We start from the raw sequence: 18,480 nt of genomic DNA, 5'->3' as shown, positions 1-18,480 counted from the left end.
GACCGTTTTCTGGACTCTCCCCCAGACTCTCCCCCAACCAGTGAAGGTGCCAAGTTATTCTGCACACCCTGTGGCATTCTGCTCACAAATGAGACAGAAGCGTTTGTGAGTGACATGGTCCATCTGCTTATACCCATTCTACAACTCAGATGAGTACAGTACAGTCAGTTTTAAACACGGCTCCCACATGAGCAGTCATTTCATAATTAGCAAGTAGAGTCTCTGCCTTTCCCACAGCCTGAAGGCCTCTTTTGGAGCCCTTGGTACTGGAGTATCTCCCTTCTCTCCCACCAAGAATGTCCATCCTCCTCTCTACCTTTTCACTAAGACTATTAAAACCACACCACCTCATTTCTTCTAATCCAGTCTTAGCCAAATACAGGAATGATAACAGCCATTAAACAAAGGCTTTGTGTGGATATTCCCTTAACCCAAAGGAATGATTCTAACTGTTGGAAATTTTTGGTTTTACAGTGGAGATATTTGGAAGCCAGCGGACCCTTCCAATGTTTTCAGCTATACCATGGTTAATAAGCTGTTTCATAAACATGAAGCTGTGAGGGGAAAAAAAACTATAAATGTCTTTAGCCTCCCTTTCCAGTGACATATTTCTGAATTACGAGTTTTTGAAAATGAGAAGCACTTACAATGAAATATTTCTAAATTATATTTAGTTTTTACTACATAAATTCTTAAAACTAAGCAACAGAAATATTTCTTGATGTATCATTCATACATACATATATACATATGTGAAAGTGAAAGTGAAGTCACTCAGTCGTGTCTGACTCTGCGACATACGTAGGAGTGTTATATATGTCATGTCTGACTCTTTGTGTGTCCGACTCTTTGAGACATACGTAGGAATGTTATATACATACGTAGGAGTATTAAATTATAGAATTAAGACATCTTTTAGCAAATGTATCACATTCAATTAAATATTTGGAGAAGTTAAATATATTTCAATTTTTAAGTAGAGAAGAAAATTACATGAAAGATTTTATTAAGAAACTCATTGATGTTGTTCCAGGGTCTCCAACTTGACATAAAAGGCAGAAAGGTAACAGATGACTGCATTACTATTGTTTGTGACTTTATTAAAAAACCAGAAGCATACCAAGACTTTGAATTTTAAAAGATACTTTCAAATACTGAAGGCTGGGGCCAGGGTTCATGGGTTAAGAATGCAGACAGAGGTTTGTCCAGGATATCTCTCCTGTAATGTGATAGCAATGTTGCATCACACATCCTCAGCCCCCTTATTTCTTGCCTGCTTCAGTTCATTTCCACCTCTGCAATATGGTTTGCTGTTTTTTGTTTTGTAATGTAGGCTTAAAAATGAGAAGGCATTTTTAAGAGAAGGCAATGGCACCCCACTACAGTACTCTTGCCTGGAAAATCCCATGGACGCAGGAACCTGTTAGGCTGCAGTCCATGGGGTCACTAAGAGTCGGACACGACTGAGTGACTTCACTTTCACTTTTCACTTTCACGCATTGGAGAAGGAAATGGCAACCTACTCCAGTGTTCTTGCCTTGAGAATCCCAGGGATGGGGGAGCCTGGTGGGCTGCTGTCTATGGGGTCGCACAGAGTCGGACATGATTGAAGCGACTTAGCAGCAGCAGGCTTAAAAATGAGCTAAGTCAGGTTGCATGAGTTTGAGGCAGTTACTTTTGTAGACTATAATTGTTCATCCACCTGCTATTTTGGAAAATGTTTTCCATAAAGCTCATACTACCATGGACTCGAAGACCAGGAAACATAGTCCGTGTCTTTGCTTCACTTGTAATATAGACAGTTTCTTCTATTCAAGCTTTTGCTTAGATTTTACAAATGGGCAAGAACTAAACGATGCTGGAGTTTCTACAGTTCAAGGAGTTTTAGGTCTATTTTTCACAAAAATGAGATATTCTAAAAGTGAATAAATAAGTACATTTATAATTATTGACAAAAGTAAACTGTACTTTGAAAGGTGACACATTCTCTGCAGAGTTTATTGATCATTTCTTCATTTGTTATGGTTTGACCACATACTCCTTGCTGAATTCTGATTCTTCTGTTTTCCTTCTTTATTCAAATTGTGTTGTATCTAGAAGACTAAAAACGGCCTATAAGCCTATAACGTCCATATGGACTATAATGGCCTATAAGGTTGGGCTTCCCTTGTGGCTCAGCTGGTAAAGAATCCGCCTGCAATTTGAGAAACCTGGGTTCGATCCCTGGGTTGGAAAGATTCCCTGGAGAAGGGAAAGGCTACCCGCTCCAGTATTCTGGCCTGGAGAATTCCATGAATTGTATAGTCCATGAGGTTGCAAAGAGTTGAACACGACTGAGTGACTTTCACTAGTATAAGGCTGCTTTAACAATAAATACATGGTTAAAGTAGCATACTAATCATGATAAGCTGATGAGAAAAGCAAGGACCAAGTTAGAACATGTTTCTAATGTTCTTAAATTATTTAAGCGAATTTATATCTATAATGGACACTAAAAACAAGCACTGTCTTTCATTTATTACCCCTAAGAAACTGATTTTTAGTCATAGCTTCAAGTTCTTACATATCTATATATATTTGTCATGTTGATCATAGCAAATTAAACTTATTTTTCCTTGTAAATCTTCCTTTCATAATGCCCATGATGTTACTGGTAGATGAAAAACTAAGTTGAAGATCACATACACATGCTACCATTAGAAACACATATGCATAGAGGTTTGCACATGCATAGAAAAACAAAGCCTAGGTGAAGATAATTACTAAGTTTTCCTGCTTAAAATTCTTCAATGTTCATCAACTGCTTTTAGAACAGAATTCGTTTCTCAGAGTTGATGAAGGTCCTGCGTGCTTTGGCCCTGCCTTCTCTCCCTGTCACTCACAGCCAGCCAGCCACCAGGCCCCCTTTCCTCTTCTCAGACACAGTAAGTCCTTTCTCGTCTCTGCATCTGCTCTTTCACCAGCTCCTCACGTCACTGGCTCATTCACATCCTTCAGGCCTCAGCTCAAATGTCGCTTCATCAGAGAGGCCTTCTGGGACCACTCTCTCTAAAGTGGTCTCCCCGGTTACTCACTCCCTCTTAACTTTGTTTATTCCCTTCCAAGCACTTTCCCATTGCAGAGTTATCGTGTCTAATTGTGTCTTCTCGTCTCCCCTAGCAGGATACCAGCTCCACCAGGCCTAACCCACAGCACCTACCCTCTCCTGCTGTGGGAAATCTTTAGTACTCTGCACTGGAATTTTCTTCTCAGAGTCTAATTTTCACAATTTGGATTTCACTTTCTTATCAAAAGAACTAGTCACATGAGCAAACTCTACAGTGGGTATAAAGTAACTTGCTACCTGAAAAGCTAGAGATGAGAAAACTTCATGAAAATGTCAGTGCAAATGACATTTGTAGATAAAAGTGAGGAAAATTATTTTTTTTTTTTGCCACTTCAAGTGAGTTGGTTTAATTCCAGGTAGTACACAATTCAGGACAGAACAAAGACTTAAGAACACACTTTAGAAAGATTCTTGGCTGGATTATGTGGATCTCATAGCTCAAGCAGAAATGGCTGAGAACTAAAGACTAGTTGAGCTACCATATAATTTAAGAAAATGATTTTTGAAATCACAATGTAAGTCAGGGGAAAATCAAATAACACATCTATATGCGCTTATATGTGTATAAAATTATATATACATATATAAAAGCAAATACACACATATATGCCTATATATATAATTATACACATATATATAAAATCAAATACACACATAAATAGATAAATATATATATTTGATTACCTATAAGATGACACAATGGCTAATTCTAGACAGAGAGGTCTACGGTTTGATGTGTTAGGTTGGGAGTACTCTAGTATTTATCATCCTCCCCAGGGTGGACTCACTGTCTGCATACATGTAACCATAAGTATGTAGCTGTTGAATGAAGAAATGAACCCATTCATTCCCGGTAACTAGAGCGATCTTGGCATATCCAACATCATTCTTCTAGACCCCTTCACACACTCTGAAGGAGAAAACTGGGGTCTAGAGAACCAATGCAGTTATTGCTTTAAGTAAGAACTGTCTGCCCCTGATTCAGAAACCTCATGTTTGCTTTTAGGAGAAAATAAATAAATACAGGTATTAAAAACTCATTGTCTTCCCCTCAGGATGGGATGCTCTGACTCACTAGTACTTCTGCCAGGTCACTTTGCCTGCAACTGTGGTTTCATTATAGGGCCCTTAATTTCTGCTCAATTGTGTGGTCATCCATTCATCTTAAGATGTTTCAGAAATTGAAAAAAATGTTGAAGGCACTAGGAAAAATTTTACAGATTACTATATTGTGAAAATGAGACTAAGTGTGAAAGCAAGAAAGCTTTTCTGCTTTCTGCAGCAAACACAATGTCTAAGTAGGCAGCTATGGATTCACTGTGAAAGCTTTAAAAGCCTAACCTAGAAAAGGAAAAATCCATGAGGGAGAAGGAGAAAGTTCTTCCATGAACTACTTACTAAGTCAAATTACAGGGCTCTCCCTAGGTAAGAATAGCTCTCAGCTGCTAACACGACATAAAGAGAGATAAACAGACATGTGCCTTCTGATGGAAGGATATGACATTACCAATGGTGCATTTTAGTCCCCAAATTGAACTTTAATCTGATCAAACTTCAGGATGGAAGTGGTGGAATTTATAGGATATACAGGGGAAAGAAAAATGATAAATGACATCATGGGGATAAAATCAGAAAATCTAGACTGAGAAAACCTACGGAATAAATGACCTAGTTTCTTCAACAAATAAATCACAAGGGGAAAAAAAAAAAGAAAGGGAAGGGAAACCTCTAGATTAAAAGATTAAAGGGATACATCAATCAAATACAATGTGGAAACTGTGTTTGGTTCCTGATTCCAACAAATCAACCTTGGAAAAAAAAGAGAGAGAGAGAATCAAAGAAATCTAGACACAAGATATATTTGATAGGGAATTATGCTCAAATTTTGTAATGTTTAATATGGTATTTTGTTTACAGTACTTTCAACATTTAAAGTTGCGTACTAAATATGTCCAAGTTTTGTTTTGCAAATAATCTGTGGAGGAAGGGTATAGGGAGTAGATAGGGGTAGAAGTGAATGAACCACGATTGGTGAAGCTGGGTGATAGGTCCGTGGAATGCCCATTGTGCCATGCTCTCTGCTTTAGTATATGTTTAAAATTTTCCCTAAGAAAAAGCTAAAATAATCTATCAGTTAACATAGTACCATCAAAACACACCTATACCAGTTCTCATGTGGTCCAATAATTACATCAGTATCACACCAGCCATTGATTAAAAGGCAGATTTCTGAGCTCTGCCCCAGACCTACTAATTCAGAAAACCCAAGTGTTGGAAGCTGGGATCTCTACTTTAACAAACTAAATGATTTTTATACACACTGAAGTTTCTTACAGAAATGATTCTTATAAACAATAAAGTCAGAGAACCCCTGACTGGTCATTTTGTGTCAGGCTTCACTTCTCATTTTCCAAGTGAGAAAATCAAAGAAGAAAGATAAATTAACTGGCCAGAGTTCACTTTGAGACCCTGAAGGAGTTGAGATCTTTGAGGCTCTCAAATCTTAACTTTACAGTTTATTGTTTAAGCTCCGAGCAACATGGCCTCATTTAAAATACATTATCATTTGCTTTTAAAAGTTTGGTTCAAATTCCACCACAAGCCATTTACCCTTTTAACCCTTTGAGATTAAAACACATACAACAGAAGTACCACAGGGGTCCCATGTATCTTTAAAAAAAGACCTCTATCAGGATAGAAGGGATAGCTTGGCATTCTGATAAAAGTAGAGGTGTTTATGGCCAAACCCTGAGATAGGGCTGAAAACCGAAAGCCCCTTTCCATGTGATAGGGCCTTAGTGTAAGGTATACAGCAGGCAGTTTACCTGCCTACCATTAGTGAAGATTGTGTGTCAGGAGGTCACGTCCTTTTCCATGGGTAGGGGTGTGGAGGCAACTTCTATCTGCCCAGAGAGGTCATTGGTTGAGGGCATGACGTGGGTTTCTTGGAGCTCTTCTTGTTTGTAAAGACACTCTTGGCTTCCATGCTTGGTAACGGCCTTTCAAAAGATACTAGAGTATGAGGTGGGTACATTTTTCTATTTACCTAAAGGGCTTACATTCACATCCCTCCCCCATTCTGATATTAATCCAAGTGGCTTAATTTCAAATTAACAGGGGATTTCCCAGCTAAGCCACAAGGGAAGCCCAGAATTAAAAATGGAGGTACACAAATCCTCTAATGAGCATAATCAGTACCTTCACCTTTTCTCCAACATTTTATGAACATTTTCAAACATACAAAAAATGTTCAAAGAATTTTACAGTAAACACATTACCTAGATTCTACCATGAACACTCTATTTGCTCTTTGTCATATTTCTAAATATTCCACTATCCACCTTTTTTTTTTTTTGGAAGCATTTCAAAGTAAAGTTTCAAAGACAGTAAACTTCTCCCCCATATTTCAACATGTATAAAATCAAACTGGAGTATGTGTTTAGAGTTCCTTTTTTTCTGTATTTTGAGGTAAAGTATACATATGCACAAAACTTCAAATCTTAAGTATATCATTTGATGAGTTCTGACAAATGTATACACCTGTGTAACCAAATACCTATTAAGATACAGACTGTCTCCAACATTGCAGAAGCTCTTTCTCTCCTCTTTCCAGCAAACCCCACGCTTACCCAGTACCTATGGAAATCCACACCATCAGGGACTGAAATTATTATCAACACCTCTCAAATAGAATAACAGCCCAGGGCTAATCTTTTCTCAGATCACATGAACATGATATGAGAACCAAAACCTCAAACCCTGAAGAGTTTTATGCTTTTTGTACTTGATTATGTCTCCGAATTTCACTTTAAAAGTTCTAAATTGAATTCAAATCTAATTTGTGACTTCTGACTGTTTCCAAGAAAACAGACAATTTGTCTATAATGTTTTATCAGGGCAAACCTCCAGGAATAGTTAGTATAGAGGAAAAGAATCATAAATGCATTTTAAAAAGAGGCTAAAAATAATTCACATAGGAAATGCAATTAAGTTTAATTACATTGAATGCTAATACTCCCCCTGCAATCATAAAAACAAACGTTCGAAATATACTCTAATGAAAGGAAAAGCCCCTCATATATTACACAGCTAAAAATAATACATTTCCTTAATATTTGAATTTTTATTATTATTCTAAATCTCATACAACCCAGATTGCAAAAATTAACGATTCTGTTCATACTACTATTTTCTACTCATGTAAGCAAAAGCAGTAATGTTCTAAGGATATTCTTAGGGTATCTGCAAACGACCCATAAACAGCAGCTTTTTTCTTATTTGTTTAATAACTGCTGTCATTCTTTTTGTAAGCAGCAATCACAAGATGTCAAACAAATTCTGCCTTGACTGTGGGTACTGATAGATGTCTCTGCTTGTTTTAATAAAAACAAAAAAATTTTCCCTGCATTAATTACCAACACTGGAGAAGCAGGGGCATGGCTGGGATGTTCACCAGCCTCTGGGCAAGCAGAGATGCAGCACAGAAAACCACAGAGCAAGCTCACTGCCCGAACAGAATGCCGGAACACATTTTTCTTTAACTCCCTTGGGGACCCTGGGACGCAGTCTTAGATTCCCTTAAAGGGAAAAGCAAGAGCCTGCAGGGGGCAGGGCGCATCCCGCTCATCAGTCACAGACAGCTCCTTCGGGCCTGGATCCAGGCAGTCTGTACTTCTCAATACAATGAAATGTAGGCGCCACCAGGTAACAGTAGTGGTCAGAGAGCTTGCCAGAAACCTGTAACTCAAAACTGAAAAATGAAATTAAAAGGCTACTTTGGCCAGGGAATTTCTTTCTGCAGGATGCAATAACTGCAAACTACAAAGCCAAAGGAACAGACAATTCTTTGTATGTTTTAAAATTTCTTTCTTCCTAATGTGACACAATGTCTGCCAGAAAAAACAGAAACGAATGTTTTCAAATTTGTATCTCACGACTGACCTGTACTCTTTCGCAAAACTTCGCCCACTCTTCCTCCTTTCTTCTTTCCTTCCCGCATTGTACGGGGCTGCGGGGTGGGGGTGGGGTGGCTTATGGCAGGGAGCCCAGGCCGGCTGGCTGGCCGAGGTCTTGGGTGTATCCGGAGGGCAGGTACCAGGGGCAGGGGCGGCAGAGCAGACGCCTGACCCTGTCCTGTCAATAAACCCTAACCCCGACCTGCCAGGCCTCGAGCTGGGCTAGTCTCTGTCTAGCCTCTGTCTCTAATTGCTCTAAAAACGACTCTTCATTTAAAAGTATCTTTGTGTAAATACCCCACAGGAACTGACAGTCATCAGAATTGCCACAGAGTTATAGTTTTTTAAAGGGGTGCGAGAAAAGTCATTTTCTACCTCATGTGGAAGGACTTGGAAAACAATTTCAACTGCTGTGCAAGACAATACTCATCACTCTTTTAGCTGACTCTGCAGGCAACATCAGTTTGACTTTTAAGACTGTTTACAGTGAAATATTTGATCTTTTGATGAAGTTATTTGAAAGTAAAGATGGATACGTGATTTTCTCCACAAAACCAGCTTACTCCTGAGCACCCAAAGAGGTAAAGCTAAAGCCCAGTGCTTCTCATCCATACGATCAGGCTTCCTTATAAATTCTAAAAGGACCCAAACTTTCTATCTAAACATGAAAATCCAAAATAAAAATTAAAAAGGGGAAGTGGAGAGATAAGGAAAGAGGCTTTGGAATGAACTGTTTTTTGTTTTTTTTTTAATTAATAAAATTAAATCAGCCTTTGCAGATCAGTGTAAAACACAAACTTCTTTTTACTGCTTTGTGGCTTAATTCTGTTTCCTTTTTCTTTATAGTGGTAAAAAATTTGTATCATATAATTTACTAGGACTCCTTGAGAGCAATTCCTTAAATTATTTCTCTACTAACATGTAATAACATAATGGGAAAGACAGTTATTGCCAATTCTATAAAAGGAAACAAGTCTTGAATTTTGCAAATCCCAGATTCTCTTCCAATTGGGTGCAGGTTAAATTCTGCCTTTTAAAGTATGGCTTATTTAAACAACTCAAATTAAATAAACTATTCTTTCCAGTAATTTATTACTAAGTCTTGACAAAATAAAAGAAAGTTATCCCTCTCTGTTCCATTATCCCCTCAATTTTTATCACCTTCTAAAATACTCCGAAGAATTGATGCTTTTGAACTGTGGTGTTGGAGAAGACTCTTGAGAGTCCCTTGGACTACAAGGAGATCCAACCAGTTCATTCTAAAGGAGATCAGCCCTTTGGGTGTTCTTTGGAAGGAATGATGCTAAAGCTGAAACTCCAGTACTTTGGCCACCTCATGCAAAGAGTTGACTCATTGGAAAAGACTCTGATGCTGGGAGGGATTGGGGGCAGGAGGAGAAGGGGACGACAGAGGATGAGATGGCTGGATGGCATCACTGGCTCGATGGACGTGAGTCTGAGTGAACTTTGGGAGCTGGTGATGGACAGGGAGGCCTGGCATGCTGCGATTCATGGGGTCGCAGAGTTGGACACGACTGAGCGACTGAACTGAACTGAACTGAAAATACTCTGCAATTTATTTAATATATTTATTGCCTATCAGAGCAAGCTCCTTGAGGGTAGAGATTTTTGTTTGTTTTGTTCATTGATGTGTTTCAAATAACTAGAAAAGCAGTTCATAGCAAGCCCTCAATAAACAGTCTCAGAATTAATAAAAAATTGAACAGATTAAGCAAAGGAAAGGTGGGCATGGAAGAAGACTGCCTATGCTTTTCTTTGTCTTTAATCAACTACCCAAATGCCTTTCCCCCCTCTGCAATGCCAGTTAAAATGCAAGGAGGAAAAATCTGGACATTTGAATTGAAAGATCTTAGAAACCAACTAAAACTGAGGTCTGAGTCTTCAGAATTCTCCAAGAAGCTTGTTGAACATACAAAGTTCCAGACCTTGCTCTATATCTACTACAGAATCCCAATGTTCAGGCCATTTATTGCCCAGAAGGGAAAAAAAGATAAATCAATTAACCCACAGTGGTTGTTGTTTAGTTGCTCGGTGTCAGATTCTTTGAGACCCTAAAGACTGTAGCCCACCAGGCTCCTCTGTCCATGGGATTTTCTGGGCAAAAACACTGGATTGGGTTGCCAGTTCCTCCTCCAGGGGATCTTCCTGTCCAGACCCAGGGATGGAACCCACATCTCCAAACCCGAGTCTCCTGCATTGCAGGCAAATCCTTTACCACTGAGCCACCGCGGTCACAGAGAGTCCAGCATGACTGAGCAACTGAGCGCACACACATGCATGCAACCCACAGATACAAAACAGCACTACAGGCACCAAAAGGACGCTGCTGGAACTATGTGTACTGAGTTTTAAAAAATGAGCATAAACATAATACCTGATGAAAACTAGTGGTGATATACGCATTTCACACAGAGAACAGTCTTTGTAAAAACCTCTAGGTGTCATGGTTTGAGGGAAGAGTGCCCATCACAAGAACAGAGATGCAGGCTGAGGGTCAAAATGTGGAGAGCTTTGTGTTCTAAAATAAGGAGTGTAAAAAACTGTGGGAAGACATTAAAGACTTGTGATTCTAAATGCATAATATAGTTTAGGACTGGGATAGCCTATACCAGAGAAGGCAATGGCACCCCACTCCAGTACTCTTGCCTGGAAAATCCCATGGATGGAGAAGTCTAGTGGGCTGCAGTCCACGGGGTCACTAAGAGTCAGACACGACTGAGCGACTTCACTTTCACTTTTCACTTTCATGCATTGGAGAAGGAAATGGCAACCCACTCCAGTGTTCTTGCCTGGAGAATCCCAGGGACAGCGGAGCATGGTGGGCTGCTGTCTATGGGGTCGCACAGAGTCGGACATGACTGAAGCGACTTAGCAGCAGCAGCAGCAGCCTATATCTAACTCTAGAGGACAGTTAGCTCTGGAGAATGAATAGATAGATGGGTCAGCAAAGGAGTGGCAGCTGAAGCCATAGGCTGCCAACTAAGGGACCTGCCTAAGGTCACATGGCAAGTTATACCCAGAGCTGAAGTTACCACTCCTCATTCAGTCTTGTGTTCCAACTTCTGTACTACTTATAGAAATATCTCTTAAGTAAGCCTTTTATCACAGATAAAGAAAACATTTCTAATTATGTTTTATCTTATTTGTTATATCCAACAGAATAAGTTATCCTTCAAATCTTGACTGCAATTTATTAGAGTCCTTACTTTCTCATTAATTTGTCAATGGCCATGAAGACAAGTTGATCACCTTAGTGATCCATGGCATGAAAGTCCTCTTTATTTTCCTGATGCATCTATTTTCTAGTAACTTTTTTTTTTTACTTTTCTGCTTTTTTATTTTAATCATTACAGTAAGTTATCTATCTCTGTTCTTAATAAGCAGACACAAGTTTACAGGACTCAATTCCATCGACTACCCTGAGTTTCATTTCAAACATCAATGGCAGTTGCACCTCTCTGATAGGGCTGTTCTTACTCAATGACGTTAGCATCATTTAGATGCTCCTTTCAACATTAGAAAAAATAAGTTATTTGTAGCTACAGTCTCAATTAAACTTCCATTTTTCACATAAACAAAGTGAATTTTCCTTGGAGTTTTAAAGACTTTCTTTTAATTACTACCTTGTCTCATTTTGGGTTAAAAGGTTTTCCCTTATATCCAAATAATGGTGCTACTCTTGGCAAGATGACTACATTTCACTCATATAGTTATTTAGTTCTTAGCCTCTACAGAATCTTGTATATTTTCTGTGGCAGGGTATAGGAATTACTCATACTCCTGCCTTAGAAGACTTGGTAATCCACTGATGTGACAAGGTTAGTGTGAAAACTATTACCAGTATAACAGCCATGGCTCACAGTAAGTGATCGTGGAAAAAATGATCGTCTCAGCATCCATTCCAACCTCCTCCTCACTCATCTTCTGTACAGCAGAGACTCAAGAACTAAGAACTCCGTTTCCCAGACTCCCCTACATGGAGGTTCTACACCTGAATTTCACCCTACCAATTAGAAACATTCATGGGAGATTTGAAGCAGGGAATGTGATAGAGGCATCATTTCAGCTGAATCCGTCATTCTTTCTTTGGCTAGTGAGCACAATGTGGAAATGTTAGGGTTTTCTGAGCAGTGTCCTCCATTGGCTTCCTGCATTGGCTTTGTGAGTATCCAGAAGCAGTTGGAGGTGGTGGCAGCTTAACTCCCCTGGGGGCCAGTACAGAGAACTGTCCTGGATGTTGTCCCTGCATGCTCAGGGGTAGTAGAGAGGGTCAGTAAATCCCTTTGATGAAGCTAAGGCCTCAAATACAAGCAGGACTTAGCTAGATAAGAACTGGGAAGGAGCAGTTCCTGTGCAAAGGTCCTGAGGAGGAAAGGGCTTAGGGAATGAGAAACCCTGAAAGACAGGCCAGTAGACAGGAGTGGAAGGACTGGAGAGTTGGGGTACTAAGCCTTGGAGGTTAGGATTTTCATGGTTAGTGCAATGGAAAGCCAAGGAAAGGTTTTAAGGGGGAGTGAACTGATTCAATGTGCTATTTAAAATGCCACCTGAGTATAGCATGGAGATAAATTGGAAGAAGTAATTTAGTGACTTTATAATAGTCTCTCTCATCTTATGGATGTATCATAATTTAATCATCTATTTTATTAGATATTTAAGGAGTTTCTAGTACTTTGCTAATATAGGTTAACACCATAATAGATATCCTTGAAACAAAATCTTTGGCAACATCTCTAGTTATTTTCTGAATACAGACTTCTCAAAGTGGAATTAAATAATTGAGTTCAAAGGTATGAAATTTGGGGGGCTTCCCTGGTGGACCAGTGGTTAAGACCGTGTGGTTCCAATGCATGGGATTCTGGTTCAATCCCTGGTCAGGGAACTAAGATTCCACATGCTACATGGCATGGTCAAAAAAATTTTTTTAATCTTTTTTTAATTTTTAAAAATAGGAAATTTTCTATTTTTAAAAAGTTTTTTTAAGGGATAAAGATTTTGATCATTAAATATGAAAACTTACTTCACAAATGGAGAAGGCAGTGGCACCCCACTCCAGGACTCTTGCCTGGAAAATCCCATGGATGGAGGAGCCTGGTGGGCTGAAGTCCATGGGGTCGCTAAGAGTCGGACACGACTGAGCGACTTCACTTTCACTTTTCACTTTCATGCATTGGAGAAGGAAATGGCAACCCACTCCAGTGTTCTTGCCTGGAGAATCCCAGGGACGGCGGAGCCTGGTGGGCTGCCATCTACGGGGTCGCACAGAGTCGGACATGACTGAAGCGACTTAGCAGCAGCAGCAGCACTTCACAAAAAGGATATCTTGCTACTTATCCAGTTAAATGATATCAACAGAAGATTATTTAAAAAGATGAAAAACTTCCATTTGTATGTAAAAAGTACTCCAATTATTTGTTTTTAAAAAATGGTAAGCACGTCATCAAAATCGGTACTGTTCAACTTCTCCGTTGGGATGAGCCACTTTTAAAACAATCATCACAGCCAGAATTTGGGACATCCTAAAAGAACCTCAATGTAATCTAAGCTTCTAAGAGTCCACCTATTTGTGATTTAACTTTTTTATAACAGTATTTTTGTTATAAATATATTCACAAAGCTGAAAAAAAAATGCTTTGTCAGACTGTGTTTCCCAGTGATGTGGCTGGTCAGGTTCAACGAAGCAGAGCTGTTTTGCTCTCTCCATTTTCGCTTCCAACCTCTCACAGGTGGCCTCTTTCACACGCAAATTTACCTCTTTTGTTCCTCATCTCAGCGACTGGCATGGAGAAGCACAAGCTTTCACCTCCTTACCTACTCCTTCCTACTCATTGTCTCATATACAGACCCACCTCACACTCAAGGTCATATTTATTTTCTCTTCAGTTGACGTGATCTTTTCTCCCTCTCTCCCACACCCCTCTGCTCACTTGCATCTTTCCTCAGAATCCTCAGGCCTCCCCTCTCTCACAAGCTCCTGTCCTGGGTCCTTGTTCAGGGAAGGACTGTTGGTCAGAAAATCTGCCAAGGTGGCTGGGGGGATAATTGGGGCGAGGGTGGGGGTGCAGACGCACGGATGCTGGGCGTGAGGAGACCAGGTGGCCAGCCAGGGTTTCCCAGGCCCCCGTGGCAGGAGGGGGTGGGCCTGAACTAAAGGCTGGGGCCGCCAGAACAGGGGACAAAGGCCGAGTCCTGCTGCTCGCCAGCCGGAGCACATACACTTCAGACACCCAGAAACGCTCTGTGGCCTGGATGAGGTCTGAGAGTTGCCAGTTGGACATCCTGACCTAGACAACCAATTAAGGCATGTTCAAGGTCTGCTGAACAGAACAGTCTTCTAAACTAGGCTAAATCCCCTGTTCAGAGTTGCTGATTTTTATGCCCCTAAATTTTCCAGATTTATCATCATATTAATAGTAAGAATTAGAAGACAAAGCAGACAAGGGTTCTGAAAAAATCTGATGTACACTGAACATCAGAGTTAACGTACTTTTGGAAACAAACCAGGTGTCTGGTGAACACTGTGGGATCCACTAGGTATGCTTGATGAGAATCTGTGCTGGGAAGGAATTGAAGATCAAGGTCAGGAATGATTAATATGGATGCAGGAAGTCATCAACATTTAAGGACAAGCAATATGAATCTCATTAAATCTTCAATCGCTTCCTATTGCCTGAAGGAATTGGTGGTAGTCTAATGATTAAAGCAATAACATTAAAGTAGAAGACAATGTTAGAAAGTTAATCTGACCCTTATAAAAGAAGCTAGCACAAGGTACCAATCCACCTAAGAGACTTTACAAGACTCTCCTCAGCAGCTGTGATTTTTCTCTACTGGTGAATGAGACTTCCTTTTTTTTTTAATCGAGATAACTGATCACCCTTCACATGCTTCCCCATGGGCCATCGTACTGCTCTCTGTCGTGTCTCCCACTTAACTCGCTGTATCAGCAGATCACACCTCCCTCCGCCCTAGCCTTCTCCTGCTGTGTCCCTCATTCGCATTTCTGATTGCAGCACCCCTGCGCTCGCCTGGCAATGCCCTGAACAGCTGCTATTCACAGAGCATAAAGTCGGGGAGAAATGACAGAAGACGACAGAGAGGAGCTGCCTTTTGTAACATCAATTCTTAGAGGGGCTGGTTTTCAGCTGCATGCACCAGCCAGTTGGCGGGGAGTGCGGCGAGGGTGTTCTTTTCATCCATGACCTATTTCTACTTGGTCTTATAGGAAAATCATAATCTTACTGATGACAGAGACAGAGTATGTGATGCCCCAAATTCAGAATCATCACAAGGCTGAGCAGAAGGATAAACAAGTGTAATAAATAGAATCCAAATGTGAAAGACAAATGGACCTCAAAAGTTAATTCTCCTAAATTAATATTTCAGTAATTAATAAGCTTTCTCTTGGATGTAGAAGGAATTTTTAGAAATCATGGTTCTATTACTAGCAGCCCTCCTTAGGGGGGGGAAACACTTTAGAAATGCCAATTCTAACTAAACGGTGGACTGGATTGACTTTTTACTTTCTTCTTTATACTTTTTTGGTTTTTGGCCATGCCACACAGCTTGTGGGATCTTAGTTCCCCAACCAGGGATTGATTCCAGGCCACTCAGGTGAAAACACTGAGTCCTCACCACTGAACTGCCAGGGAATTCCCTCTTCTTTATATATTTTTATAGTAGCTTAATACTTCCACTATGAATACAGTTGACCATTGGACAACCTGGTTTCAAGGGTGCTGATCCTCCTCGCAGGAGAACATCTGTGAATAAATATTATCTGCGGACTGTGTAGCTCTGTGGTACCTACTATAAAAAAAAAATTCATGTATAAGTGGACTTGTGCAGTTCAAATCTGTGTGGTTCAAGAGCCAACTGTAGTTATGAAGGGCTTATTATTAAGAACTGTGTGGCAGCCAAGATGGTTGCTAACTAGTAAGTAGCAGCATCAGGATTCGAACCTAAGGAGCCTGATTTGACACCCCACGTTCTTAGCCTCTGTTTATACAGCCTTCTTTGTATTACTTTTATAATCAGAAAGTACATTTTCAAAGTCTTTTTATTCCTAGGAAAAGCACTCCCCACGTGTTCCTCACTCCTCTGGTAGAAATAGAGACACTCTCGCCACTTCCAAGGGGACATGTCCCCCTTCTCTGCTTTCCATTGCTTTCCACCTCTTTCAGGTCCTCTCTCTCTCTAGGAAGCCCCCTGCTCTCCAGGATTTCCAGCGGTCCTTATCCCTTACCATTTGCCACCCTTCCCTCTGCTTCTAAACATAGCCAGGGCCTCTATGTCAAAAACAAAATGTATGTCCACACAAAACTTGCACACCAATGTCCACAGCAGCATTATTTGCAAGAGTCAAAAACTGGATGTAACTCAGATGTCCAACAAGTAAAGGAAATGTGATACTCTACTCAATGGGATATTATTTGGCAATAAAAAAAGGGATGAAGTACTGATACATACTTTAACAGGGATAAACCTTGAAAACATTGTCCTAAGAGGCCAGTCATAGAAGACCACACATTGTGTGGCTCCACTTATTTGAAATGTCCAGAATAGAACATCTACAGAGCCAGAAAGCAGATGAGTCATTACCTAGGGCTGGTGAGGATAGGGGGCCAGGGGAGTAACTGTTAATGGGTAAGAAGTTTGTTTCATGGCTAGGTGGTGCTAGTGGAAAAGAACTCGCCTACCAATGCAGGAGATGTAAGAGACATCCTCGATCCCTTAGGTTAGGAAGATCCCCTGGAGGAGGGCAAGGCAACCCACTCTGGTATTCTTGCCTGTAGAATCCCATGGATAGAGGAGCCTGGTGGGCTACAGTCTGCAGGGTCCCAAAGAGTTGGACACAACTGAAGCGACTTAGTTTCATTGAGTTAGACAAGGCTATGGTCCTAGTGTGATTAGATTGACTAGTTTTCTGTGAGTATGGTTTCAGTATGTCTGCCCTCTGATGTCAAAGCCTTTGACTGTGTGGATCACAATAAACTGTGGGAAATTCTGAAAGAGATGGGAATACCAGACCACCTGACCTGCCTCTTGAGAAATTTGTATGCAGGTCAGGAAGCAACAGTTAGAACTGGACATAGAACAACAGACTGGTTCCAAATAGGAAAAGGAGTACGTCAAGGCTGTATATTATCACCCTACTTATTTAACTTCTATGCAGAGTACACCATGAGAAACACTGGGCTGGAAGAAGCCCAAGCTGGAATCAAGATTGCTGGGAGAAATATCAATAACCTCAGATATGCAGATGACACCACCCTTATGGCAGAAAGTGAAGAGGAACTAAAAAGCCTCTTGATGGAAGTGAAAGAGAAGAGTGAAAAAGTTGGCTTAAAGCTCAACATTCAGAAAACTAAGATCATGGCATCCGGTCCCGTCACTTCATGGGAAATAGATGGGGAAACAGTGGAAACAGTGTCAGACTTTATTTTTTTGGGCTCCAAAATCACTACAGATGGTGATTGCAGCCATGAAATTAAAAGACGCTTACTCCTTGGAAGGAAAGTTATGACAATCTAGATAGCATAATTCAAAAGCCAACAAAGGTCCATCTAGTCAAGGCTATGGGTTTTCCTGTGGTCATGTATGGATGTGAGAGTTGGACTGTGAAGAAGGCTGAGCACCGAAGAATTGATGCTTTTGAACTGTGGTGTTGGAGAAGACTCTTGAGAGTCCCTTGGACTGCAAGGAGATCCAAGCAGTCCATTCTAAAGGAGATCAGCCCTGGGATTTCTTTGGAAGGAACAATGCTAAAGCTGAAACTCCAGTACTTTGGCCACCTCATGCGAAGAGTTGACTCATTGGAAAAGACTGTGATGCTGGGAGGGATTGGGGGCAGGAGGAAAAGGGGACGACAGAGGATGAGATGGCTGGATGGCATCACTCACTCAATGGACGTGACTCTGAGTGAAGTCTGGGAGTTGGTGATGGACAGGGAGGCCTGGCGTGCTGTGATTCATGGGGTCGCAAAGAGTCGAACACGACTGAGCAGCTGAACTGAAATGAACTGAACTGAAGCGACTTAGCATGCACAAAAGGTTTGTTTCAGGGGTGATGAAAATGTAAAATTGATGGTGGTAGTGGCTGCACAACTCTTTGAGTACACTAAATACCACTGAATTGTACACTTTAAGTAGGTGTGAATTGTATAATCTGTGAATTCAATTCAGTTCAGTCGCTCAGTCGTGTCTGACTGCCATGCCATGGACTGCAGCATGCGAGGCCTCCCTGTCCATCACCAACTCTCAGAGTTTACTCAAACTCATGTCCATCGAGTTGGTGATGTCATCCAACCATCTCATCCTCTGTCGTCCCCTTCTCCTCCTGCCTTCAATCTTTCCCAGCATCAGGGTCTTTTCCAACGAGTCAGCTCTTCACATCTGG

General features: G+C 40.7%; 1 protein-coding gene across 1 annotated transcript in view; it reads right to left on the bottom strand.

Annotated features, from left to right (window-relative positions):
* METAP1D (methionyl aminopeptidase type 1D, mitochondrial) overlaps nt 1-18,480 on the bottom strand; it is a 76,243-nt gene that overhangs the window by 43,488 nt on the left and 14,275 nt on the right.

Source organism: Bos mutus, chromosome 2 (assembly GCF_027580195.1).
Source record: "Bos mutus isolate GX-2022 chromosome 2, NWIPB_WYAK_1.1, whole genome shotgun sequence".
Classification (NCBI taxonomy): Eukaryota; Metazoa; Chordata; class Mammalia; order Artiodactyla; family Bovidae; genus Bos; species Bos mutus.
This window is presented reverse-complemented; position numbering and strand designations above follow the sequence as displayed.